The sequence below is a fragment of the Triturus cristatus genome, chromosome 3_1, assembly GCF_964204655.1.
Source record: "Triturus cristatus chromosome 3_1, aTriCri1.1, whole genome shotgun sequence".
Lineage (NCBI taxonomy): Eukaryota > Metazoa > Chordata > Amphibia > Caudata > Salamandridae > Triturus > Triturus cristatus.
The window spans coordinates 395,792,948-395,819,991 of NC_140583.1; the positions used below are offsets into that span (position 1 = coordinate 395,792,948).

The 27,044-nt window shown below is 47.4% G+C and overlaps 1 long non-coding RNA gene across 1 annotated transcript in view; it reads right to left on the bottom strand.

Moving 5' to 3' along the window:
- Window positions 1-831: 831 nt before the first annotated feature.
- LOC146860312 (uncharacterized) overlaps window positions 832-27,044 on the bottom strand; it is a 44,592-nt gene continuing 18,379 nt past the window's right edge. The window contains exon 3 of the long non-coding RNA XR_014979132.1: window positions 832-933. This is a non-coding gene — a long non-coding RNA (uncharacterized LOC146860312). The remainder of the gene's footprint in view (window positions 934-27,044) is intronic.

Genomic DNA, 27,044 nt, shown 5'->3' on the forward strand with positions numbered 1-27,044 from the left:
ACTGGAAGGAATCCAGAAGGTATGGGGTGCACAGAAAGGCTCCAAATCTGCACAAAGCAAGGCTCCCAAAAGGCGTCGTCGCGCTGTGTGAAGCGCTGCACGAAGCAAGGGTCCGCCACTGGAAGGAATCCAGAAGGTATGGGGCGCACAGCAAGGCTCCAAATCTGCTCAAAGAAAGGCTCCCAAAAGGCGGCGTCTCTCTGTGTGAAGCGCTGAAAAAGAGCGGCGGACTGGAGATATGGCCAATGAAGACGGGACAAAAGCACAGGGAGCGCAAATCAATGGACACCCAAAGGAAGGTGTCCTGCACGCCAGCCAGAAAAGCTCATAAAATGGTTGAGAGGTCTCTACTATGGAGCGGACTCACCAGAGAATGAAGACTATCGCCACAGCCAAACTCCGCTGGAACTGCAAAATCACCAGGTGGGAACTCGCACCACAAGACGAGGAGATGGTTAATGGACAGTGGCAGGAGAATCAGGCTCCGGAGGTGAAGTAGGACTGGAGACGTTACAACAGGTAGGCAGGCAGGAAGAAGACTAGGGAAAGGATCCACAACCGTCCCCAGCACGGTAAGAGAAAACTCGTCGCCAAAATGTTAAGAATACTCTCACAGGAGAAGTTGAAAGAGAGAGTTTTATTGAGGTATGGATCCTTCAGTGCCCGCTCACAGAAAGCCTATAGAAAGTCAAAAAAAGTTACATTTTCATACTTTTCCTACTAACCATTTTATTGTGACATTTTTGTTGCTGAAATATCCCATAATATGGCATTTAAGTGCAACCAGCTGTTCACTCTCACCTGTTTAAAGCTATATTGCCACACCCTCTGTGCCCAAGTAACAATGAGCATGGATTCACTCCGGGGTCATCCATTTTCCATAGATTAAATTGCTTCCAAAGGATAATCCCAGATCCCTCCAATCTGCATCATCTGGGGAGCGGATAATCATTCAGACAAAGTCATATGAAGTGGAAACCTCTGTGATGATGATTTATATACGTAAAATATAAAACTGCAGAGGACACACTTCTGAAGAGTAAGGAAAATGCAACATTACCCAACCACGCCTCACCTTGACATACTTACAAGAGCATGGCAGTGCCTATGCTCGTTAACACTGCCATGGGCACTACTGAAAGCAACTCCATTGCTGCACGCCCACAGGGGAAGCTCTCATCACTGCAGGAGTTACAGAAGCACTGGGACCAGTCAATGAACTGGCTGACTGCGCGCCCACTATGATTGTTTTACCACCCAGTTAGGGGTGGGAGCCCGTTTTGAAGGCTAACTTTAGGAGCCATTTCAGACTTGCTATACCACTGCCAAACTCTAAACTTCAGGACTGGGCAGAGGACAGTAGAAGGTGTGTGATCAGTGCTTTAAATGGACAGGTCCTGCCCGGCACTGAGAACATGCGCTTCTCAGCACCGGTGCAATACATTTAAAATGAGAGTACCGGCACTTCTCATAAGCAAACAGGTACTTTGAAGAGCGAGCACCTGTACTTCTGCATTTGCATTCAGAGCACGTGTGTGAGTGTGTTGAGCCTGTAGAGTATGGGCATGTGTGTGTCAGGGGTAGGACAATTACCATTTCATAGAGCTATCAGTCTATCAATGTTGCAAGGTTTCTCGAGTGAACAAGTCTTGCGATATTCGTTCAGTGGAGTGGATACACAATGATCCTCAGGTTATCTTGGTCTGCATGATGCAGTTTTCTGTAATAAAGCCACCAGTCACTACCAGGTGTGGACTGTGAATAAAACTAGTCCCAAGCATCAAAATAAATGTGGATGTCTTTGGTGACTCATAGCTACAAAACTGGCCCACATTTGCAAATCAACTTAGTTTTAAACTTGTAAAGACTCACTGTGTAAAAGTTTTGCAAGGCATGGGAGACTGCATTTGTGCTGCCTGCAGTCAATGTTCGTGTTAATGTGAACGATATCAACAGTAAATCGACCCACCAGATCATGAACAGGCCCACAAACTGTGGAAATTTAGCCTGCAAACTGAACATTATCTGCGCCATCTTGCCTCCCCCCCCAGCGCCACGCACAGCGAATGCACGGCCGCCATTTTAGGCACCCCACTCTCTCCCCACTCACTCTCGATCGCCAGCGCTTTCCCCTGGCGCTGCGAGCATCCCCCGCGCGCCGGCCACCCCCGCTCTCTCATACAGGCCATAAACCCTCTCCTTCTGCGCGACCCTGCTACGGAACCACATCCGACCGACATCCCATACATGGTCATGCCTCTCCTTTGATAACCCCCTTCCTCTGCGCCCCATTGTCCGAACTGGTCCCAGGCCATCACCTAGCCCTGCGGATGCAGTTTATTGCCCCTACTGTAAGGGAAACACCCCGCATCAAAGGGATTACAGTAGATCAAAGCCCCTACCCCCTGAGACCCGGCCGGTTGCACACACCCCCGGGAATTAGCAGAATTCCCTGCTGCGCGATAGCCATCTCCCACTGCGGGTAGGGTGGGAACCTCTACTGTAACTATGTGTGGGATCGGATCTGAGCCGGGGCTTCAGGGGATGTTCTTTCATGCATCAAGAGAATCTCAAGAATGTACTATATGTAATAAAGCAATAAACCGGTGTATAAGAGACCAGGTCTCAGAGATGCGGTTAGAGCACCTCGTGACGATACCTTGCTGTCTGATCTGATGTGTTCTGCTCCGACGGAATAAAACTTTGTTTCCTGCCTTCCAGTCTCCGGCGCCTGCCTCTTTTATTGGTAAATTATCGAATGGTATGAGAGGCGATTACCGCCGGGCAAATACTTGAAAGGTTATCGACTGAAACTGCCGCTACCATTTAACAATTGGCGTCCCAAACGTGGGGCCCATCAGCGACACGTGGATCCAGTGGGAGAGGTCCCGACGACAGAGTGAACGACTGCAACGATCGGGAGAGCTCCTGCCCAATAGACCCTCGTCTGGCAGCCGATCATCCGAACTTCACTGGTTCCGAGCAGACCTCTCTCGAGTGATCTACGGTCCTGACTGGGAACCATCAGGAGTGCCGCGGCAAATACGGAGAGTAGAGGACGATCGGGCGCTGGAGGCGGAAGACGAGAAACTGTCCACGCGGTCCGGGTAAGGTCGTGATACACGACAAAATGCGAAATAATTGATTGATTGTTTAAAGCTTTGGAAATACTAGTATTGCTCATTGATTGTGCTCATTGATTGTTCTCTTTGAGATATTCGCTGTCTACAAACGGGGAGGAGTAGAAATACTCTCTCTCTCTCTCTCCCTTTGCAGATAGTGAAGGGTAGGTAACGCAGACTTTTGTCCCCGTTGAAACCCGTCGTGCCTATCTTTATCTCCCCATTGATTGATTGTCCGAACATTGATTGTTTTGGAGAATAGTGCTTTTTGAGATATTCTCTGTTTGCAAATAACGTAGAATAGGAATATTCTGTCTAGTCTTTGCAAATAGTGAAGGGTAGGTAATGCTGACTTTTGTCCCCGTTGAAACCCGTCATGCCTATCTTTATCTCCCCATTGATTGATTGATTGATTGTCCGAACACTAGTTGTTCGATATTGGTTCTTTGGAGGTATTCTCTGCTTACAAATAACGAGGAATAGAGATATTCTGTCTAGTCTTTGCAAGCAGTGAAAAGATAGGTAGTGCTGACTTTTGTCCCCGTTGAAACCCGTCATGCCTATCTTCTCCCCACTGATTGGTAGTTGGTTCTGCCCGGACCGCTTATTAGAGGTGAACCATCCGGCTCCACTGGAAGGCACCCCTAATAAGGACATGTTCACTAAATATGGACTAGTCGCCGTAGCTTATAGCAAACTGTGGCATAAATATACCAAGAAGGACCCCGAGAGTCAGTGGCCACTGATGGGATCCTTCGACGACCATAAGATAGAAGCGCTAGAAGTAGCTCTGCGTAGCAATAAGACGACACCTACTATGCTTGACAGTATCGGCATGTGGCGCAAAGAAGCAACGCAACGGAAAAAGAGGGAAGAAGTAAAAGCAGAAAAGGAATTACGAAAGGCAGCTCACCTTGCCGCTAGAAGGTTAGAAGAAGACATAAAGGAGAGAAGGGAAACTAAACTAAGACAGGAGCCCGAAACCTCAGGCCAGTATGCTGTTAGGACCCCTTCTTTGCTCTACCCTGAGTTGTCCTCCAAGCAGCGAACGAATGATGAATTACTGTTAGGTCCCCCGATCATTTACATGCCCCCTCCATATGCACCCTCCCAGTCAGTAGTGCAACACCTACAACCCCCGAACACGAGCGAAAGCAGTACAGGGGCCTCGGTCCTCACGGCCTCCGCGCCGGCTGAGCCTCATGTACTGAACCCAATGTCGGTTACAACGCTAGATGACCATGAGATGGGAAAGAAAGAGTCCACCAGAATGAATCGATTAACAAAGGATGAACGAGCAGGAATTGATAAGATAGTAGGGACACTGGTGGAGCGAAAAGAAAGTGAGGAGTATATAACAGACGTGTATAACTCGTATGCCGACAGCCGCAGACGACACTTCGTCGTACGGCTCTGTTATCACGCCCTGAATACGTATGAGGAAAGATACCACGATAAAGGTCCCGAAGGCTTAGCAGCCCTATATAGGAAGGTAGACATCGGAGAGGAAAGAGAGGGCGACGTTACGAACCTCTTCACTCGTACACTCGAGGTCTACCGACACCTTAAAGAACATGGACAGGCCACCAAAGCAGAAACCCCCATAGCGACTAAGCCCCAGGAAGGAAGGGCTGATGCCATGATGCCCAATAAAGAAGCTGCCCCCTACTGGGTCCCCCCACGAGGTCTGGGAACACATGACGACATCAACCACCAAGATGCGAAGGGAAGGGTTGTATATAACAGGGTCTACCAGCCGTGGGACCGGCAAGACATTTTGACCTTTAGAAAAACTCTACCCGACTTAAGAAAGAACCCGACTGCCTTCTACACTGAACTGGGTACAGCCTTAGGTTCTACGATTATGACTTTAGCAGATATCGACTTGTTCTTTGGGCTATGTCTGCCGGCTGATGTGTGGAAACAAATCCGGAAAGTTGACCAGGCTGAGCCGTTCGGATATACCTGGGTACAACTCGATACCATACATAAGCAGCGAGAACCAGGACAGAAACCCCCAAAAGCCATATTAGAGCTCCCAGACAAGATTGTACTAAAACTGAAGACTCTAATCCCAGAAAGAAAGGTAGACTGGTCGATAGTAACGGCTTGCCACCAGAAACCCCAGGAGGATGTGTCTGAATACTTCTCCCGATTCGAGACTGTGTTTTCCGATTACAGTGGCCAAGACATGACCACCGCAACCGGACATCACCTCTTTGTCCAGAATTATGTGAAGGGTCTGACACAAGAAATTTCCCAGAAACTACAGACCAGCGAGAGTAGCTGGGCAGCCTCCAAACCCGCAGCGATTCTCCAGATGGCCCAATACTACGAAAATCAGAAAAACGAGAACGATAGGGCATCAGAGAAGAAGAAAAAGGAACTGAAGGAGAGGGTAATGATAGCACAGTTGCAAGGGGTGACCATAGGAAGGGAACCCCCGAAAGAGAATTACCACCCAACCGCCCCTAGAAAGCTACCCCCTAGAGACCATACACCTGCACCCTACAACGGACGGAGAGACTTAGATGGGAACCAATGTGCGTTCTGTAGAGGGTTCGGACACTGGAAATCCCAGTGCCCGGTCCTTCTGGAACTAAACAAAAATAGGGATCCCAGAGACACAGCATATGACCCCAGAAACAGAGGACAGGGACGAGGGCACACGAACGACGCAACCAACGTCAGGCCAGGCAAACCAAACACCTTTGACCGCCCCCGACAAAACCAGTGTCAGCAGTCCGACTATGAAAGCACCCATGACTTCGCATAGGACCGCCAGGGGCAAGGGAGGGATCCAGTCGAACTCCGTGTTGACCAGCAAGGCCCTTACGTCACTGCTAAGGTCTTGGGCACAAAATCCCCATTCCTGGTAGACACTGGGGCGACACGTAGTGCGTTATCCAAACGACTGATCCCTAGGGCACCCTTGTCTGGCTCACATGTAACCTCAATAGGCTTCGATGGAACGCCCTCCACTAACCCCTTATCAGCACCAATCTCCTTTGACTTAGAAGATAACACCACTGACACGACCTTTCTGCTCTCCTCCAACACCCCCGATGCTATTATGGGACTTGATTTGCTAAAACATTTTCGAGCTACCATCAGATGCTCCCCAGACGGAGTTCGAGTCATCCTACACGATAACCCAGATCTGTCCAGACCCTGTCTCACACGGCGTATGCTCTCTATAACCGATGCTGACATGTCCCTACTCGACACATTACCTTCACATCTATGGGCTAAAACCGACTCAGATGTAGGGCGCATGGTGATCGACCCGGTACACATAACCGTCCGACTGGACGCAGTGCTCCCAAAGCTTCCACAGTATCGGATATCACCCGAAGGTGAGAAAGCATTGGTGGAAATCATCGAGTCCCTAGTCGAGGCAGGAGTGGTAGAAGAAGTAGTGAGTAATGTTTGCAACAGCCCTATCCTACCCATTGTAAAGAAGCAAGGCGAGGGGGATGAGAAAGCCTACCGTTTCATTGTTGACTTGCGAGAGGTTAACAAAGTAGTCATACCCCAGTACCCCGTGGTCTCAGACATCACCACCATCCTCACCCTGATTCCATCCACTGCCACCATCTTTACTGTTATTGATCTCAAGAACGCATTCTTTTCCATCCCCATCCACCCAGACAGCCGCTACCTGTTCGGATTCACTTTAAAAGCCCGTTCATACAGATTCTGCAGGGCACCCCAAGGCTACACTGAGAGTCCCAGTATTTACAGCCAAGCCCTCAAGAGGCAACTGGATGCAGTCCAACTACCAGATGGAGTGGTGTTGATACAGTACGTCGATGACATTCTTTTGGCGGCCGACACCACTCCACTTGCCGTCACAGCCACCATTCACCTCCTCCGCTTCCTTGCGGAGAACGGTCACAAGGTCTCCAGAAAGAAATTGCAATTCTGCCAGCCCCAAGTAACGTATCTAGGCCACCTACTATCCAAAGACGGGAGGAAACTTACCCCTGACCGAATTCAAACCATTCTAGAAACCCCTGTTCCCAAAACTCAGAAGCAAGTGCGGTCCCTAGTGGGCCTCACCTCCTTTTGTCGACAGTGGTTGCCAAATTTCAGTCTTATCGTAAAACCTCTGCTTTCCCTGCTGGCTAAAGATACCCCCTTCCCCCTCCCCTGGACACCCGAATGTCAATCCTCCTTCAAAGAATTACGAGACGCCCTCTGCTCGGCCCCAGTCCTAGGAACCCCAGACTACACTAAACCTTTCTCCCTCTACACCCACGAAAGGGAGGGATGTGCGTTGTCTGTCCTAACCCAGTCCATAGGCCCTAAGCAACGCCCTTGTGCCTACTTCTCTGCCACTCTTGACCCCGTAGCCAGAGCTTTGCCCGCCTGCCTTCGAGCAGTAGCCGCCGCTGCTGTCTCTATCCGGCAAAGTGAGGGGATCGTGCTCTCGAACCCCTTCACAGTATTGGTACCCCATGCTGTTGATACCCTCCTGAACCAAACCAAGACTCAACACCTGACTAGCGCACGACTGACTGGTTATGAACTGACTCTGCTTGCACCCCACATCACATTGAAACGATGCACCACTCTGAATCCAGCTACTCTACTACCTCTCCCTGACGCTGACCCCAATGCATCCCCTATACATGATTGCGTGACCCTCACCGACGAACAAACCAAGAGTAGGGTTGACCTCCGGGATACTGCCTTCCCGGACCCTGACGGAGAACTGTGGGTGGATGGCTCATGCATCAAGCTCCCCGATGGCACCACCTCAGCTGCCTATGCAGTCACCACAGCTCGAACAGTTGTTGAGACAGCCCGCATCACACAGCGATCCGCACAGGCGGCGGAACTAATTGCCCTCACACGAGCCTGCATCCTGGCAGCAGGGACAACCGCAAACATTTACACAGACAGTCAGTATGCCTTTGGGGTAGTTCACCACTTTGGGCTCTTATGGAAAGAGAGGGGATTCTTGACTTCTCATGGCACACCCATCCTGCATGGAGATCTAGTCTCTGCCCTGACCGAAGCAGTCCTCCTCCCCACACGGTTAGCTGTGATCAAATGCCAGGCACACAAGAAGGTGACAGACATTATAGGACAGGGAAATGCACTAGCTGACATTACTGCCCGAACCACAGCCGAGAACAGGTCCACGACCCGCATGTACGTGACCAGGTCACAAACTGAGAAATGGAAGGATGCTAGGGAAACGATTAGGGATATCCAACTAGCCAGCACACCACACGAATTAACTGAATGGGCCCGGGTGGGGTTGAAGGACGATGACGGTTGTTGGCGGACTAAAGACTCGAACAAATGGTTGCTACCCGACTCATACTTGATCCCCATGCTGACCATGGCACACTCCCCCGCACACATAGGGTCTGCCCCCATGATCGAACTCATCTCCAAAGTCTGGCACAACGACAGAATACCAGACTCAGCCAAACGTCTGGTCCAACATTGCCTAGTATGCCTCCAACACAACCCTGGGAAAGGAACTGCTGTACCCCGGGGAGGGTTTGGGGTCCCCAATCACCCCTTTGAAGTCCTACAAATGGACTATGTCCAGCTAGAAAGGTGCCAAGGTTTAAAGTATGTACTTGTCGTTGTCTGTGCCTTCAGCAAGTGGGTGGAAGCCTACCCAACCCATGACAACACCGCTATGACTACCGCAAAAGTACTACTGAAGGAATTCTTCCCCCGATACGGCCTTTGTCGAATTTTGTGGAGCGACAACGGCCCCCACTTCGTAGTTGAAGTTATCCAACTCATCTTAAAAGGGTTGAACGGTGGGAGAGGTGTTCGGACTTTCATTCGGGTGGTGACAAGCAGTGAGTGCAATCTTATCACGGAGTTAGCACGCCACTATCACCTATCAACGCATTGAAGGAAATAACTATTCTATACGTATTCCCCACTCGGAAATACGACAGCTAATACTTCTATTGGATGTTGTGACCACATGTACAATGTCTTTACTTGGGATTCTCAATTTATGAATTACAGAGCTGGATATACCATCAACTACCGTATTGAATTCATTGCCTTGAAAAAGTCTTTTGTAAGACGAAACACGTGTCGGCTGGTCCGTGTATTTGGAGTTTACAACTTTGCATCAATAAAGGAAAGATGAACAACATCTAATATCCAAAGGGTCCTGGATTTTTCAGGTGACATCTTAACTACCTGAAGGAATTGAGGAAATTCCTTTTCTTTTTCATGTTTTTGGCAATAGGACAGGCATATATGACCTGAACGTGAACTGATAACCTGTATCAGCTGGGTATTTAACCCTCACATATTGTGGGAGTGCTATTTTAGTCTTCTAATTTTGTAAAAATTAAAAGGGTTGGGTATAAAACAGAAATTCCATGCGGTCTTCCACCCCCAATCTGCAGGCCTGGTTGAGCGACACAATGCCACATTGAAGCTTAAGATAGCAAAAATAGTCGCCACCACAGGACTAAGATGGCCAGACGCTCTCCCACTAGCATTGCTATCAATGCGTTCCACCCCCACCAAACACCACTTAACCCCCTACGAGGTCGTCTTTGGGCGGCCCATGAACCTTTGGACTGCACCAAAACCAACATCTATCCACGACGTCCCGGACGTCCTCATGTCTGACTATTTGTATAACCTAACTAAGACGTTGTCTGTTATCCATCAGCAGGTGCTGCACGCCATTCCCGATGTTTCCAGGGGCCCCGGGCACGACATCCAACCCGGTGACTTCGTCTTAGTGCGTAACTTCCAGCGCACCAAGAGTCTGGAGCCCCGCTGGACGGGCCCCCTGCAAGTCCTGATCACCACCCGAACAGCTCTTCGAGTGGAGGGGAAACGCAATTGGCTGCATGCACACCACTGCAAGAAGGTATCACCGACCCTGACAACCACGGACAACATCACCGCCCAAGAGGAACTTCTGGACAAAGACCGACCATCCCTGAGCCGCTGCCCGGATACAGAGACACTTGAATTGATTGAATATCCCGATCCCACGGTGCCATCCAAAGAAGGGTATAACTTGCGACGAAAGGAGAGAACTTCGGCTAAGCAGACCACAGGCTAAGTGGAAATCTCAGAACGGTAGCCTAGTCACCTCAAAGGCCACCAGGAGAGAAACTAAAACAAAGTCTGTGGTTCTGCCCGCTACCGAGTCTCTTGAAGGTGATGGAAGCGCCCGACATGAAGATGATGGAAGCAACCGGACGTCCGAAGATCCACTACAAAAACCCAAAGACTGACCGAATGCACAGCTTTAAGACAATAGCACTTTTCATTTCCCTTCTCTTTTGCCTTCTCCTCGTGGTCACCTTCTGGATCATGGAGGAGAGCACACCCGCTCATAAGACATTGCTGAACACCGTTCAACCTACCACCACGAAAGAACACCATCTGATCTCACTTTCACCCCAACTCCGAGAAAGGCGTAAGGAGTTCTGGAATAACTCTTTTGTGCAGTTGCTCCACCAACACAATCTTGCCACCAACGCCACTAACTGCTGGATCTGTGGATTGCTACCCCATGCCACTGGGCACTCAATCCCTTTCATCCCTTCACCTTTTTCTGTCCATGGTTCCTGCCTCGCCTGGCTGATCCTCCTGCAGGAGAGCTACAAGGACAATGCCACTTCCGGCAGAACCATGTCACACTTCTACCATGGGTTCTGGCTGAACAAAACTGGTAGAACTTCCGCCCTCTTCTGCCCTCTGAGATCGAACACTTCCTTTCACATGGACATCCCCGCAAAGAACGAGTTGAAATGCAAGTGTTCAACAATCCAGCCAGACCCACCTTCTCTTACCTCCGAAAACGGACGGCCGCCACCCTAACAGTGGCCCTGTCCGTCATCAACATCACTGGATCTGTATGCCTCGAAGGCCTGGGGGCACAGCTGGTGGGCCACAGCTCCTGCCTCATCACCCGAACATTGGACTCAGTTGACCCACCCTCCTTTGTTGCCTCCCCGAATATGTACTTCGTCTGTGGTACTAAGGCCTACACCTGGCTCCCGAAAGGTTGGGGAGGCACCTGCTACATCGCCTTCGTCCTTCCCCCGACATATGTGGCTCCAGCAAACCATCACCGACAGAAACGTGCCAAAGACATTGTACAAGCCGACTCCACCGGAGCACAGTTCATGGACGCAGTAAAGGGTCTTGTTCCGCTCTGGGGTCCGATGGCAAACAGCCGTGCCATCCGCCACTTAACCCAGGCAGTCGAAACAGCAATGAACATTACAGCTGGCGCCCTCGCCAACAACACCGCTGAGCTTCAGGCCGTCCGCCTGGTGGCTCTTCAGAACCGCCTTGTTCTAGATGTGGTTCTGGCTGATCGTGGAGGAGCATGCCGCATCATTGGGTCCAGCTGTTGTACCTACGTACCAGATAACTCACCCTCAGTCTACAAAGCAATTGAACACCTCCACAGACTGTCCACAGAGGTCCATCAAGAGCAAGAAGAATGGTCGCTGGGGAGTTGGTTTTGGGACACTATTAAAAGTTGGGGATGGAGGCTGTTTTCATTTATCCTAATACCGATTGTGATACTATGTGGATGTTGTTTGGGGATTCAGTGTCTGCCACCTTTATGTTAGCTTTTTATGAACTGCATCTGCCCTAAGACTTTGAACTTTGAAACAGAGCGGATGAAAGCCCTCTATGAGGTGGAAGTCCGCAGTATTATGGGGATAAATCCGAACTAGACAAGCTGGCGAGATATGTTAAAAGGGAGGACTGTGGAAATTTAGCCTGCAAACTGAACATTATCTGCGCCATCTTGCCTCCCCCCCCAGCGCCACGCACAGCGAATGCACGGCCGCCATTTTAGGCACCCCACTCTCTCCCCGCTCACTCTCGATCGCCAGCGCTTTCCCCTGGCGCTGCGAGCATCCCCCGCGCGCCGGCCACCCCCGCTCTCTCATACAGGCCATAAACCCTCTCCTTCTGCGCGACCCTGCTACGGAACCACATCCGACCGACATCCCATACATGGTCATGCCTCTCCTTTGATAACCCCCTTCCTCTGCGCCCCATTGTCCGAACTGGTCCCAGGCCATCACCTAGCCCTGCGGATGCAGTTTATTGCCCCTACTGTAAGGGAAACACCCCGCATCAAAGGGATTACAGTAGATCAAAGCCCCTACCCCCTGAGACCCGGCCGGTTGCACACACCCCCGGGAATTAGCGGAATTCCCTGCTGCGCGATAGCCATCTCCCACTGCGGGTAGGGTGGGAACCTCTACTGTAACTATGTGTGGGATCGGATCTGAGCCGGGGCTTCAGGGGATGTTCTTTCATGCATCAAGAGAATCTCAAGAATGTACTATATGTAATAAAGCAATAAACCGGTGTATAAGAGACCAGGTCTCAGAGATGCGGTTAGAGCACCTCGTGACGATACCTTGCTGTCTGATCTGATGTGTTCTGCTCCGACGGAATAAAACTTTGTTTCCTGCCTTCCAGTCTCCGGCGCCTGCCTCTTTTATTGGTAAATTATCGAATGGTATGAGAGGCGATTACCGCCGGGCAAATACTTGAAAGGTTATCGACTGAAACTGCCGCTACCATTTAACAAAACGACCAAAGAACTGCCCACACACTGACCTGTCTGGCACTGCCTGATTGCCCCATTGGCCAGTCTGTCCTATGCATTAATTACTGTATATGTAATTTGAGCTTAATTTCCCTCTTTCAATAGTTTTCTTTCAAATAGTTTTTGCAAACAAGCAATTCTTTTGAGCTGCTCTGGTGTCGGGAGAGTGGCCTTATTCTGTAGCGGGAAGATATGGACATGAGACACAGGGCGCATTTGTACAAACTGAGAAGGAATGTTTCCACATCCTGAGAAACCAGTGTTAGGTGGTTTTGTCCATGAAATCCCAGGTCCAAGCATTAGTGAGCTCTTGCTTCAGCATCATGCGTATGTTGAAAAAATTCCTTCCTCTGTTGACTCTAGAGTCGAGGAAAATAGTGGTCCAGGCCTTGGAGACATCAAGACTGGAATACACAAACATTTTGTATCTGGCCTTCCCTCTTACCTTGTACAGCCCTTACAGGCAGTACAAAATGCCGCAGCAAGGGCGATCCTCCAACCCAAACCCAGGTCCCCTACGGCCCCCTTCTTAAATCACTGCATTGGCTGAGACTGGAGGAGAGGATCAAATTTAAAGCTCTTATTGTCTTTTTTAAGGCTTTCCATGGGAAAGGAGCTGGCTACCTTAGTAGAAGAGTCATCCATTACACCCAGGCTCGTTCCCTAAGATCTTCCACCTCCCATAGCCCTTGTACTCCTAAAGTACGTCTGGTTCGGGTGGGTGGCAGATCATTTGGTTTCTTGGGGGCCCGGGCCTGGAACAGGCTCCCAGTCACCTTACGCTTCATCTCAGAAATCTCAGTTTTTAAGAAACTTTTGAAAACGTGGCTTTTCAAAACTTAGCAGTGCGTTCCATGGTCTTCCCCTATCCGCTTATCTCTATCAGCGCCGGGACACTTTTTGAGTAGCCGTTCTGAGCTATAATAAATGGGTTTCATTCATTCATTCATTCATTCATTTAAGGTAAGAATTTGTGACAGCATGGATGAATGCGTGCCTAGAGGGATGTATGTGCAGATGAATGTACAAGATGTGTCTATGTGGTACATGTGCATATTTATGTGTGTGCTGTTGTATGTGGTTATATGCATGTGATGTTTGTGGGCTTGTGTGTCCGTGGTGTGTGTGCATTTGAGTATTTGCATACAAGTGATTTATACTTGTATGCAGACAATGTTGATAAGTTTGAGTATGAGTGTGTCCACTAGATTTGGATAAACATGCACATTTGTTTGATGACTGCATGACAATGGTCAAATCACACGCATTTCTGTTTTAGACGACACAAAGAGAATGTGGTGATGACAGCTGGTAAATGACAACATAATTTTGAATAATATACAGATACACTTGCGCTGCCTGTGGTGGAACCAGATAGTGAAACTGTGGACGGAGTATCTGGGCAGAAGCAGAGGTCACTGGCTCTGTTGTGAGTGTGCAGCTTTTTACCACATCGCTGATGGTTGGCCAAAGACGATCCTGTGTTTTTCTTAGGTGCTCCTAGTCTTTCCGCTCCGCAGCGCCTTTGAGATCTAGTACGCCCTGCAGCGTGGCGCTGCCAAGCGCAAGATAATAATAATCATACCAGAACTGCGCTACAAGAGCCCTGTGGTTTACGTCTTCTAAATTTCATTTACAGCAATTCCTGGCAGAGCAACTGCGAAGATTTTCCACAAGGCACGATTTTCTTTTCTATCGGAAGACACACTGTATGGACAGGGAGGATGGGCTCAGGGGGAGCGCACCCGGCCTAGAAGAATTTTCAGCAGCGGAATTTAAATCCCTTTCTGAAACAAGACTGTAAAATGTGCCCGTCTCCTCAGCATCAATAAATCATACAGTTCAGAGAGAATAATCGAAAGTAAGGCACAATTAACGCAGTGAACAGCATGTTACCAGGAAACATCGGGCACCGGCACAGCAATAGGCATCTTAGGTTATGCAGTGATAATCCTCTGAAGTGAGGAACCAAGTCAATAAATAAAAATAGATGTGTGTGCTGCCGGGTTTACATCAAGCTTATGCCTTAACCTGACCAATGCAGGGAAAGAACAGGACAACATGGCGGGCTATCGCCCTGCAGCACCCTGCACAAGCTTGTAGCGCACTTTCATTTGCATCAGCCGATGAGGTGTTGGGGGCATTGGGAAGGTTCAGGAGTGATAAGTGAACATGGCCCGAGTCTGAGTTCTGAACGTACATTAAAGAACACGTGTGCAAGTGATCTGTAACAAGCTTCATAAACCCGCCTTGTTCATATAATGACATGTCTTCAGTAGTCTGGATGGCACTGGGTGGTGGGGAGGAGAGGCCATCACATGCTATAACAGAGTGATGGCCAAACAAAATATTCTCTTAGTGAAATAGCCACGAGGGAGCTAAGGAAACAAAAGAGGGGCATTTAAACAAATGCACCAATAACAGGCAGCCATTTTTAAATGCTACAGATAACAACCAATGGCAATCGGTGGGTGTGCCAAACCCCACAGAAGGGATACAACAGGTCAAAGCTCAACCTAAAAATGACTGTGTGAAGAGGGGGTAAGGTCTCCATTCTTGCCTGCTTTAGACAATGTAGCAATGCTAGTAGAGTTCTTGACAGCTCCGGCTCTAGTTCCAGCCCCCCTGGGGTCAGTCAGGGGGCGAGACCTTCCTCTCCCAGCCTTGGGAGGCATCCTCATATCTGTCGGTTCGGCTCCGCCCTTTCCCCTCAAGCTTCTGTCTGCTGTCGTGGCCACACTACACCACCAGCGCCAATTCAACTGCACTTTCCAGCGTAGCCAAGCGAGCTGCTGTAAGCTGGTTGTCAGCGCCGCAGCCCCAGCTCTGATCATGCTGTCCTCTGGATTCCGGTACATTGACTTACGGTTATAGATGCATTATTGGGGGCTTTTCTTCCCCTTGCAGTTTCACCCTTTGTGCAGGTGGGGAGACCGGGAGCGTCAGCTCACACGTCCGACCCGACGGACCCCATCTTGCTGCCAGTGCTAACCTTACTGCGGCATTCTGTCGCGTTTGTAACTTATGTAAAAAACGGTTTTGAATATTAATAAAGAGTGCATTACCATAATCTACTTTGGAAGAGATAAGAGTCATAACTACCCTCTTCTGCAGACTTGATGGAATGAAAGGCAGCACTTTCTTTAAAGTTTTCAGAATGAAGAAACATGAAGCGGTGATGTGATTTATTTGTCCTTCAAAAGATAACAATCTGCTTATCATCCGCATATGAGACTAAAGAGAAGCCAACGGTTCTAAATAAAGCTGCAAGTGGGGTAACATAAAGATTGAATTAAGAGGGGCTCAGAGATGAGCCCTGAGGGACCCCACAGGGCAATGAAAAGGCTGGTGAGGCAAAATCACCAAGAAAGACAGTCTGAATGCGGTCAGTCAGAAAAGAAGTAATAAACTTAAGTGAGTTGTCTTTGATCCTAATTGATTCAAGGCGATCAATTAGAATAGCGAGGTTGACTGTATCAAATGCGGCATAGCAAAATAGTCTCAGTATTTGTATAAACAAAATAAGTGTCATCTTGAAATAGCTAATTAGTAGCAAAAAAATATGCATAACATAGTTGGCACATTTTGAATATTATGAACTTCAATAATCTCAGAATTTGATTCATCCTGCACAAAATACATAATTGGAATAATGCATGTTTAAAATATGAACAGTAACTGTCTAGTACAAAAATTAGTTTATATATGCACAGCAGCATACATGCATACACCTTCAATGCCCATTTGCTTAAAATAATGGATATTGTATCTGCATTTAGCAATGTTAAATCACTCTCAAGTGGGTATACATCAATAGGAAGGTCAAATCACAGAACTCAATAGGGTCTATCCCCAGTGGGCCAATATTATGATCCAGTTAACATGTACATACATAGTGCATTTTTTGTTTTTTTAAGGCATGGGGAGAATAAGTCATTTGCCAAGTATCACAAAATGTCGAGCGTCCCTGCCGAGACTCGAACGCGGTTCCCCAGATGCAAAATCGACCGCTCTAGGCGTAAGACCACATCCTCATGTTGTTATCAATATTAATTAAGATAATTAGGATAATAATTAATTTAGCTGCGATGCCAAATATTATTAAGTGACAATATGTGTTTGAGACGCATGAAAAGAAAAAAGCAAGTGAATTGTCTAAATCAATGCATAAGGCGACAGCATAAGATGGCCCCCACTGTTGTAATCTGTAACCATATTAGAATAGTCCTTTGTTGATGTCAAGCATTTGAGAACAACTATGTCATATTACTATTGTATATAAAGAAAAACATGGTACCGAACAAACTGACATTGGAAAAACGCGTCACTGCCGAAACCCGTTCGTCTTTAACAGAATAAATTAATAGAAAACGACCCCGCGAGTGCACGAGTCTTCTTCCCCCCTTTGGGAAACTCTGCATATATGTATGTGTGTATATATAATATGTGTGTATGTGTATAATGTATATATACACACACACAGATAAATACATATATACATATATGTGTGTGTATAGATATATTTACACACACACATATATACACACACATATATATATATATACATACACATGTATGAATATATATATGTGTATACATATATATATATAATCATACACAGAACACAAGTGCATAAAACTCACATCAGCCACATAAAATGTCACAACTCAGCATATATCAAATAACCAATGTTAGATACCACTAATCCCAAACACATGAGCCCCCACATGACATCTTTATATCCAATAAAGTGTGAAAAAGAGTTGGTGGGTTCAATGGGTCAGGCTCTTCTCGACTTAGCTGATAAGTCTGTAAAAAGTAGAGCAGCACCTCTCTGACAAAAGAACTGGAGTTGAGTCTCAAAGGCGACATTCTGAGATGACGTCTAAAGTCAAAATGGTTAACTTATAATCGTGCTCTACCTGGGGTTTACACATTAAAGGTTGGAAGTCGGCAGCTCTAGCTGTTAGGTAGTAGACAGCAATGAAATCCGGCAGCAAGTTTGTTTCAAACCTTCGAGGGATCACATAACCCTGCACTACATACAGTACATAGCACACACTGGCTGGAGTTTGCACATACATTCAGGTTCACGGCACCGGATTGTGCTGTCCATCACCACTGAAAGAAATGGTGCACTGGCTACTCCATCTCATTCCTACTCCTTCTCGCCCCTCATACACATGCACAATCACTCACCCAAAGATTCTTCTATTCCACTAAAATGTGCATGACATATTTTCACTAATTCTGTCACAGAGGGTGCACATCTCAACTCAGATTTATGCTTTCTATTCAACAATCAGCTATGGACCAACCCACAGATAACATGGCACTCAACTCAGCTCCCATGATTCCCTCTGACCCCAGTACCTCAGTCCCTGCATTCCATGTCCAGCACATTGTCCTCTTCACCAAACATGCTGTCGTGCATGGACACATGTTCCACAGTGTTAAAGGCAAAGAAAATAGTGCTCTTCCACCATGCAAGTCACTGCCCCCCTTTTCCCACTGAGCAGGCTCACAAGGAGAGAGACAACTTCGATTATGGTTTAGCCAAGGTATAGCCCCTTATCTTTATTTAAACAGCATCCGTTCTGTGAAAAACAAGAACCATAGTTAAGCTGACATACACATATGGGAATATAGGGCATAAGATCAGCAGAACAGCTCAAAGATTTTACAGGCAATACAACAGACCATAGAACAATTGTCTCTAGTTTCATTACAGTGCAACACTCCAGAATGCATTGTGCACGACCCATCTCCCCTGCCCTCAACCAAGGGCATCCAGGGGATATTGGCAAGCCTACCTTAACACCACGGCACCGCATAGCGCACCAGCCCTGCTGTGTTACCTGTCACCAAGCAAATCATCCAAATGTTCAATTCCAGGCATCCCAGGGTTGAGCAGAAAGGTCCAGGACCACGAGCAGGTCAGTCCCCCCCTCCTGCCTACCCAGTGCCCACACAAATCACCACCCTTCCATGGGGTCAGCACAGTAAATCAGTCCAAATTTTTTGAGTAGATCCCTTTTCTTCTGCTAGGAATTCCGCCTTCCAGAAATGGGTGGGTGAGTGTCTGCTCCATGAAGCTGGATGCTGGTGCGAGGTGGGGTGAAAAGCATCCAAACTCTCGCCTCACAATGCTTTAAAGACCCTGTCCCCGGTGCCTCCCGATGACATCACTAACCTCTTGTGGCGACACAGAGAAAAGACTCCCCCGCCTTGGCTCCTGCCCATGGAGCGACTAATGGTGCCCCACCGCTATTTGCAGGGGACGCGTGGCCAGGAGATGAGTAACTATCAACATCACACTTAAACACTTTGCAGGTCTTGGCACGCATTCAAATCCCCACAGTGTACCCCAGTTACAATTGCACATTCGCCATTCTCACCCACACGCATGCTAATATCAGGATGAACAAGCCACCCGCCTGTGAGGCGGTTCTCACTCCGACATCCCAGCAACATATAGGAACACTCCATTCATACAGCTGTGGCAATCCATATTCGGACAGGCCTCAAGTGCTAGGAGACTACACCAGCAATAGGCATGTGCCATATATGTACCGATATCAGAACTTGAATTAACATTACGTATTCAAGATACTTTGATGAGTACGAACTGTAAAGATTAACTGAATGTTAGTTTTCTTGTATGACAATTTCATTTGAAGGCAATAAATATGACTTGTTTTTTAAATAACTAGAAGAACATCTTTGTCACTACATTAATTTTGAATAAGATACTACAGGCTTAGTTAATATATTTTACAATGGCTGGCAAACCTGAAATAGGCTGTATTTGTTCTTAATGCTAGCGAGTATGCAAACAGCTTTCTGCCCCAACGGCAAAGAATACATAAATAAAATTCATAAACAGTGGGCCAGATGGAGCTCGCCACTTAGAGACATGTTGAATTGCTTTTAATTTCCACTTACATATTGAATCTCTGACAATGTGTACTTTGGACAACTCGTCATCGTAAAGGACTGATGATGCTTAGAAATTAGTCTTTTTATTGTAAAGAACCTGTTAATATTGAAGTCGATGTATGCAATGATACATGTATGTCTAAAAACGGAATCGAATCACTGTTGTTGAAATTGTCCCAAGATGACCTCTCCATCAACCCAGAGTCAGAAATTTGAAGTAAGGCAAGCCCTGTGACCTAGGCCTGAGACAACTGATTGACAGAACACAGGTGGGGTGGCACGTAAACAGCAGGATAAACGTGTGAACAGGAAACACAAAGATTAGTCTCACAGATGGGAAGCGACACCACAATGGTCCCGGGAGATTGGCCCCAATAAAATGCACATGGCCGGAGGCGCGTGCCTCCCCAAAACACCATCAAGTTAGGTACCATATGAACTTAGGAACACTCAGCCAATGAGGACACAGCACACACAGTGATCATGCACTTACCATGCTGGACATCTGCACGTTACCCACTTGAACTCATTGTGTTCACGCATGGTCGAGACCCACCTGCATTTTTCATCAGGTGGGAGTAATCTATGGCTACATGACTAGGCCTACATTTCTTTCCATAAACAGGATCTATGAATTGTTTTATGATGCTTCAAGAAATGTAAATAAAGCTGCTCAAAATGATTGTACTTTGAGACAGTCCCAGACCCCGACTCTGTAACTGTGCTCCCGGCCATAGTGTTTGATTAAACCAACTGTTCCTGTTTGCCAAACACCTCTTTTCTTTGTTTATTCAAGGTAAATTCATTTTCAAGCAACAAACCTACAGTCTGAAGCCCATATTAACAGTATGTCACTGTCATTGGCGATTGCTGGAAATTGGAGATTGCTGGAACACAGGCACAGCAGGAGTACAGATTATATACTTGCCTCTCCTAAATATGGAAAATGTGAAAGTCCATATATTTGAAGCCTTCTTTGGAAAGATTTACAAAGTGGTGTATAAAAAAAAACAGTATAGTGTTTTCTCCTCAGTGGACAGGATCTACATCGTTTTGTCCATTTTGGATGATAGGTAGCCCCCTTACGTTATATGAGCGGGCTTTCTTGAACACAGGGAATGTTGATGAAAGGCAGTCTCCTTAGGTTAAATGAGGGGGCTTACTTTAACACAGAGGGAATGCTAGGACAATCTGCAGAGCTCTCCGTCCGGAGCGGCGATATCCAGTGGCAAGGCACTGGGAGTCCTTCGCTCCCACCTATCCAAAAATGGTCGGCAGTCAAGCCCATCATATAGAGCCAGCCACACACTAGTCTCTGACCTGCTGGTCCACCTGAGCAGCTCCTGGAGGATATCAAGACCTACAGAGAAACTGCCAGATCTGGAACAGATGCGTTTTTTAATGTAAACACTATCGGGCTCCTTACAACACCAACGCAAAACTGGGCGCTCATTCGACAAATACCAATACTGCTGGTGCAGTGAGATTCCTATATCTGTCTTTGTACGACCAAAATTCGGAATGGGGGGCCCGTTTAACTTGATAGCATTAGAGTGCGACGGCGTTGCTATGTCACTGACTTTGATAACACATAAGTCCACTTTCACTGGGATAAGGGGCCAGAAAAAACAATCAGCATTACTTATTTCTGCGACAACATTTTGCACTGGAAGGAGCGCTTCCTTTGCATGTATGGTGCCACGACTGAGATACTAGTGATTGGAGTCACTGAGCACTTCTTTGGCCCTTATACCTTAGAACCTTGCTACCACCTCACCAAAGTATGGAACTTGGGTACTCTTTTAGATGCCACCCTCTCCTTCGCACTCCATATCAACAAATTAGCAAAGGGTAAACATGCAGTTAGCTTTCATTGAGAAAATACTCCAGCTTGATCACAGAGTAAAACTGACAAGAGCATCTCAACTACTGCCATATCATCTTCTCTGACCTTGACAAAACCTCATTATCAAATTTCAAGGACTTTAGAACTAGACTGCCATAACATGTGTAACAACTACCATATTCAGGCCTCGACAGTAGTCCTCTACTGGTTCCCTGTTGATTCTAGAATCAAATCTTAGGGCACGTGTACCATCATGAAGAGAACTGGAACAGAGACCCTCCATAGCTCCAGAAACTGGCACCATGCTACCTTCCAACCAGAGTCTTTCATCCAATGTTTTCCCATCAAATCTATCAATCATTCTATAGTCTGAAGCACAGAGGAAGAGAACTAGATGTCAAAGAACCTCCCCTCTGGAATGCCCTCCATCTGTACGTCTGCTGTGAACCCAACTACTTGCAGATAAGAAAATCTTTGAAAATGGATCTATTTAGGATTGCACTGAGCCGGTGATGATTGAAGAATGCTTCAAACTGTCAATTACTTATCCAACTAGATTCTAAGTCCCCTATACCTACGTTCTGTTGTATCCACCCACTCCTCTGTCAAGCCCTCTGTAGCAACTGAAAGGAAGCACGTAGTGGTTTTTAAGACTTTTTTTGATACATTAATACATATATTATTTAGCCAGTGGATGTGGTTTTAGTGCAGTACTGTGTTTACATCAGCTGTAACTTTGTCCAGTATCCCTGCATGAGATTCCCATTCTTTTTGTGAGACTATTAACATTGCAGCTCAGTGCCAGGGCTACAAACGTGTCTTTAAGGTACCAAAATGCATGAGCAACTGTTTAACCCGCTGGAGTTTGTACTTGTCCAACACCCATGTGAAATATTATTCCAAGATACAAAAAGCTCGCACGGGATCACTAGAAGAAATGCTTGAAGCACTTTATGAAGGCGGATCAAACCCCTGGAAGAGCTACATGCAAGTGGCAGTGTTCAAACTGAACTTAGTAATAGCCAAATGGTCGCTAGCAGAAGTGAGTTACTTGGCAATAAAGAAAGCACTAAATAAACAAGTTTTACAGCTTTGGAGAGCGGAAGACCAGGCCAGACACAATGAAAAGGAATTGCCAGGTCTGACTTCTTCTTATGAAGCAAACATCATGCAGCCACATTTGAATAGTGCACAGGGCAAGAAATGCCTGAGAGACATCCAATGGACTAGAATAGTACAACTTCCAATCAGGTTATTGAACCCTAGGATGGAAATGCCTACAGCAGGCACTTGAATGCCGGATGTGCAAATATAGAGCAGAGTCCCTGCTACACCTTGCATGTTGCTGCCCTGCTTTCTTACAACATCTGGTCCTCTTAAAGCCATTGTTTCTACGGCATGAGGTTAGGACTCGTGCAGAGGCAACCTCATGGCTTTTCACCTGCATAGTGCCGTGGAAGGTACATGAAAGCGGTCCCAATTAAACTAAATAAGGCCACGGGACACATCAGGCGCTAGGAATCAGTAAAGAAGTGAAAATAGAACAAACAACTTGGATGTGGCAGAGAAATTCTGCTGGGAGGGGCAGGAAAACACCCTAGTTCTGTGGTGGGCGGGATAGAGAACACGGAGCCTTGTCCCACAGTGTGGTGGCACAGGCATGCGGTCTGAACTCAGAACTTGGTGGCATCACTTGGCAAGTCACAACTGGAAACATTAAACAATTAGGACTTATTAAGCAGGAATCCATCCACAGGTGTACCTCCCACGCTACGACCAGCGGAAGTGTGAAGGCTAGGGACGGGACCTACCATCTGGGCTGCCCTCAGTGAGGAGGGGTAGACTTGCAATGGCAAAGCCAAAGCACAAAGGACTTAATACTCAATCATAATACTATCTAAATTTACGAGGAGGTCTTATTAGCTAGACTCATTTGAACTCCTGGGAGGCAGATGTAAGACAGACAGGCAATACAGATGTATTGGTGGCCCTCATCACATTAAAAAATATATATTCTGCAATTATAGATGCCCTTGTTCTTAATGTGATTTGTTTTTAATTTGTCTGTATATATGTGCAATTATAATGATTTTAGTTTATTATGCAATACATGTTTAATTCATTCATTCGGTATTCCTGCACGTGAGTCCCATTCTTTTTGTGTGACTCATAGTTTATTACGCCATTACTTTATATTATCGGAATTGTCTTTGGTATTATACAGTAGTGTGTTTTATGTACTTTTCCTTTCATTTGTGTTTACGATGTAAATATATAGCCTATGCATGAGTTTTATGGTGTTGTACACAAACAACTCTTGTCTCGACACCCCTACTTGCAGTGCCCCTAGACTCGCCCACACTCCTCTCTTGGGTTAACCTGTGCGCCGCTCGACCATGTGTAAGCAGGGTCAAGATACCATGACCCCCCACGCTCCCCACACTTTCTTTCAAGGACTACTTTCAGCATTAAATGCTAGGTAGCTTGAGTGTTCTCTCACTTAGAAAGCCCCGAGGCCATTGTTATCACCTGCTCTGGGTAACCCGGCCCGACACTGGGACAGGGAAACATTTAGAGAATCTTGCGATCTGCATTTCATTTTAAACGATCTGAAATAAATTAAGGAGTTACTGTCTGAAAAAACCCAAAGCAAAGGAGAATCGTCATGCTATTCAAGAGCAACTGCATACAGTTGTCTGAATTTAATCTACGTTAGAAAGCAACATATGCTAGCATTTGATCAAATATATTAGAAGGCCTTTGAAATGTCAAACCGTGCTCCCCGTGATTGGCTAGTTGTAGTAGCGCATGTCTTGCATGATCAGAAATGAAACCACAGAAATATTTTCTCCTCAAACCAGTTCCCTTGGCTGTATGATGTCACACTTTGAATGTTTTTCCCCACAATCAATTAATCAATCAATCAAAACATTTGTAAAGCGCACTACATACCCGTGAGGGTCTCAAGGCGCAGGGGTGAGGTGGGGGGAATTCTGCTACTGCTCGAAGAGCCAGGTCTTGAGGAGTCTTCTGAAGGTCAGCAGGTCTTGGGTCTACTGTAGGTGGGTGGGGAGGGTGTTCCATGTCTTGGCGACGATGTGGGTGAACGATCTGCCGCTGGAGGTAGTTCTTCGGATGCGGGGAACTGTGGCGAGGGTGAGGGCGAGGTCAGCGGAGCGGAGCTGGCGGGTGGGGGTGTAGAAGCTGAGTCATCTGTTGAGGTATGCTGGTCCGGTGTTGTGGAGTGCCTTGTGTGCATGGGTGAGGAGCTTGAAGGTTATCCTATTGTTGACGGGGAGCCAGTGCAGGTCTCTCAGGTGGCGTGTGATGTGGCTGCGGTGAGGGATGTCGAGGCTCAGGCGTGCAGGGCGTTCTGGATGCGGTGCAGTCGTCTCAGGAGTTTGGTCGAGGCTCTTGCGTAGAGGGTGTTTCTGTAGTCCAATCTGCTGCTGACGAGGGCCTGGGTAACCGTTCTTCTCGTTTCGGTGGGGATGCACTTGTAGATCCTGCGAAGCATTCGGAGGGTGCTGAAGCATGAGGAAGAGATGGCGTTGACCTGTTTAGTCCTAGAGAGGGTGGAGTCGAGGATGACCCCTAGGTTGCGGGCATGGTCGGTGGGTGTTGGGGCTGTTCCCAATGCGGTCGGCCACCAGGAGTCATCCCAGGCCGAGGGGGTGGATCCAAGGATGAGGACCTCTGTCTTGCCCGAGTTCAGCTTCAGTCGGCTGTTCCTCATCCATTCGGCGACGGCCTTCATTCCTTCGTGGAGGTTGGTTTTGGCGGTGTGGAGGTCTTTGCATTGACATGCGATAGTTTATTTCACCAAACTCCACATAATTTCATATATGTTTTTGCGCACCTACTAAAGATACAAATAATGATTACATTTCTATTGTCTGTTCTCCATGTGCAGACGGGCTCTTGTAACAGCCTTTGTATGAATCAGCCACCAGGCCCTTATCAGTCACTGCACAGAAACAAGGAGGGTAAGCAAAGGACAGAGTCAGGCCATGGAGGAAGAAGATTGCATCTGTGTATAGCTCCGATGGCCCTACAGACAAAGAAGCCAGCAGAATCCCTTCCCCAATGAAGGGGGTGTGAGCGGGTCCTGCGGAGACTCCAGAGAGCCAATGAAGCTGAGCTGCAGATAATGAATGAGTGCTGCTCCACCCCCTCATTAGAGTCGTACGAGGGTCTTCAGTCTTCTCCCAAGATGCGGGCGCTCTCAGCTCAAGCGCGTGCCTGATGTTAGAACTCCCTGGGGCACCAGCGCTCCCAATGAGAAGACACAGGGAACCCTAGATCTTTAGTGTTGCGGATATTAAATGGACAGCGAGAGGACCCCTGCTTGAGTGCGGGCGAGCGATGCACTGCTTCCGAGCAGACTGAAGCGAGCTTGGATGCACTATACCCACCTTACTGAGGACATGCTATCATTTGGAGCTGTTGCAATGCCCTTCACGGTCTCCTGGATTTTAGGTGTTGAGACTTTTTTCCTATTCGTATGACCTTGCTTACAGACCACCGTGGTGCAATGGCATCTTGTACAGTGATTCTACTGTCTCCCTCAATGATGCCTCATAAAATACAGTAAAATACAATGCTACCTGCTGTTGAACCTCTTATCACCACAGCTCTGCAGCTCCCACAATCTTACTGACAAGGGCACTAAGAGTCGAATCCCTGTTGGAAATACCTGACATCACTGATGCTAAGATTAGGGGCTATGGCTTAACATCCTGCATCAGACAGAAGGGGCAAGATGAAGGGGGGTTGCACGGGTCATCAAAACATCAGTGTCCCTCACCACGAGGCTTTGGATTGAGTCCTGGGCAGAGTACAGGGCTTCCTAATGCTACACAAGAGGCCACTTGAGAACACTGGGTTCTGGTGCCCCACTACTGAGCGGGCAGATGCCATCACTAGAGGTAAAGAACTGCTTGGAGCTCTTCATACTGGCTGAATCCTCCACACCCCTTCCAATTACCTGTGTCTGCCTGTTTAAACCTATTCTAGCCCCCCCAAGGGACATTATTTTTTTATTCAACTGTATCCACCTGCGGTGATCACCAGCAACTACTTTTCATCGAAGTGGTGGAAGGGGCCAAGACAACTGCACTTGCAGCAGCACCAGAAGCACAGCTGGAAACCATTCCTAAAGAAATCACCCTGAAAGGGCCCCATGGCAAAAAAAGTGGCAGACCTAATGACAGAAATAAAGACAATGCAAACGGAGATGGACCTACTGCCAAAAGGAAGAAGAGTTAAATAGAAGAATAACCACAATAGAAGGCAAGCTAGAAGGAGTGGTTGCCGATGTCTGGTATCTCATGTAAAAAGTGACTGCCTTTGAGGATCGAGCCTAATTTGATAACGTCAGATCTTATGGAGTTCTAGAAAAACTAACAGCATGACAGGTTTTTTTATTAATCTCATAACTTACCTCATAGGCTTTACCTTCTCACCACCATTGGAACTTCAGAGAGCTCAAAGAAAGTGGACCTGAACTGCACTAGATAGCAGCATGGAAATACACAGG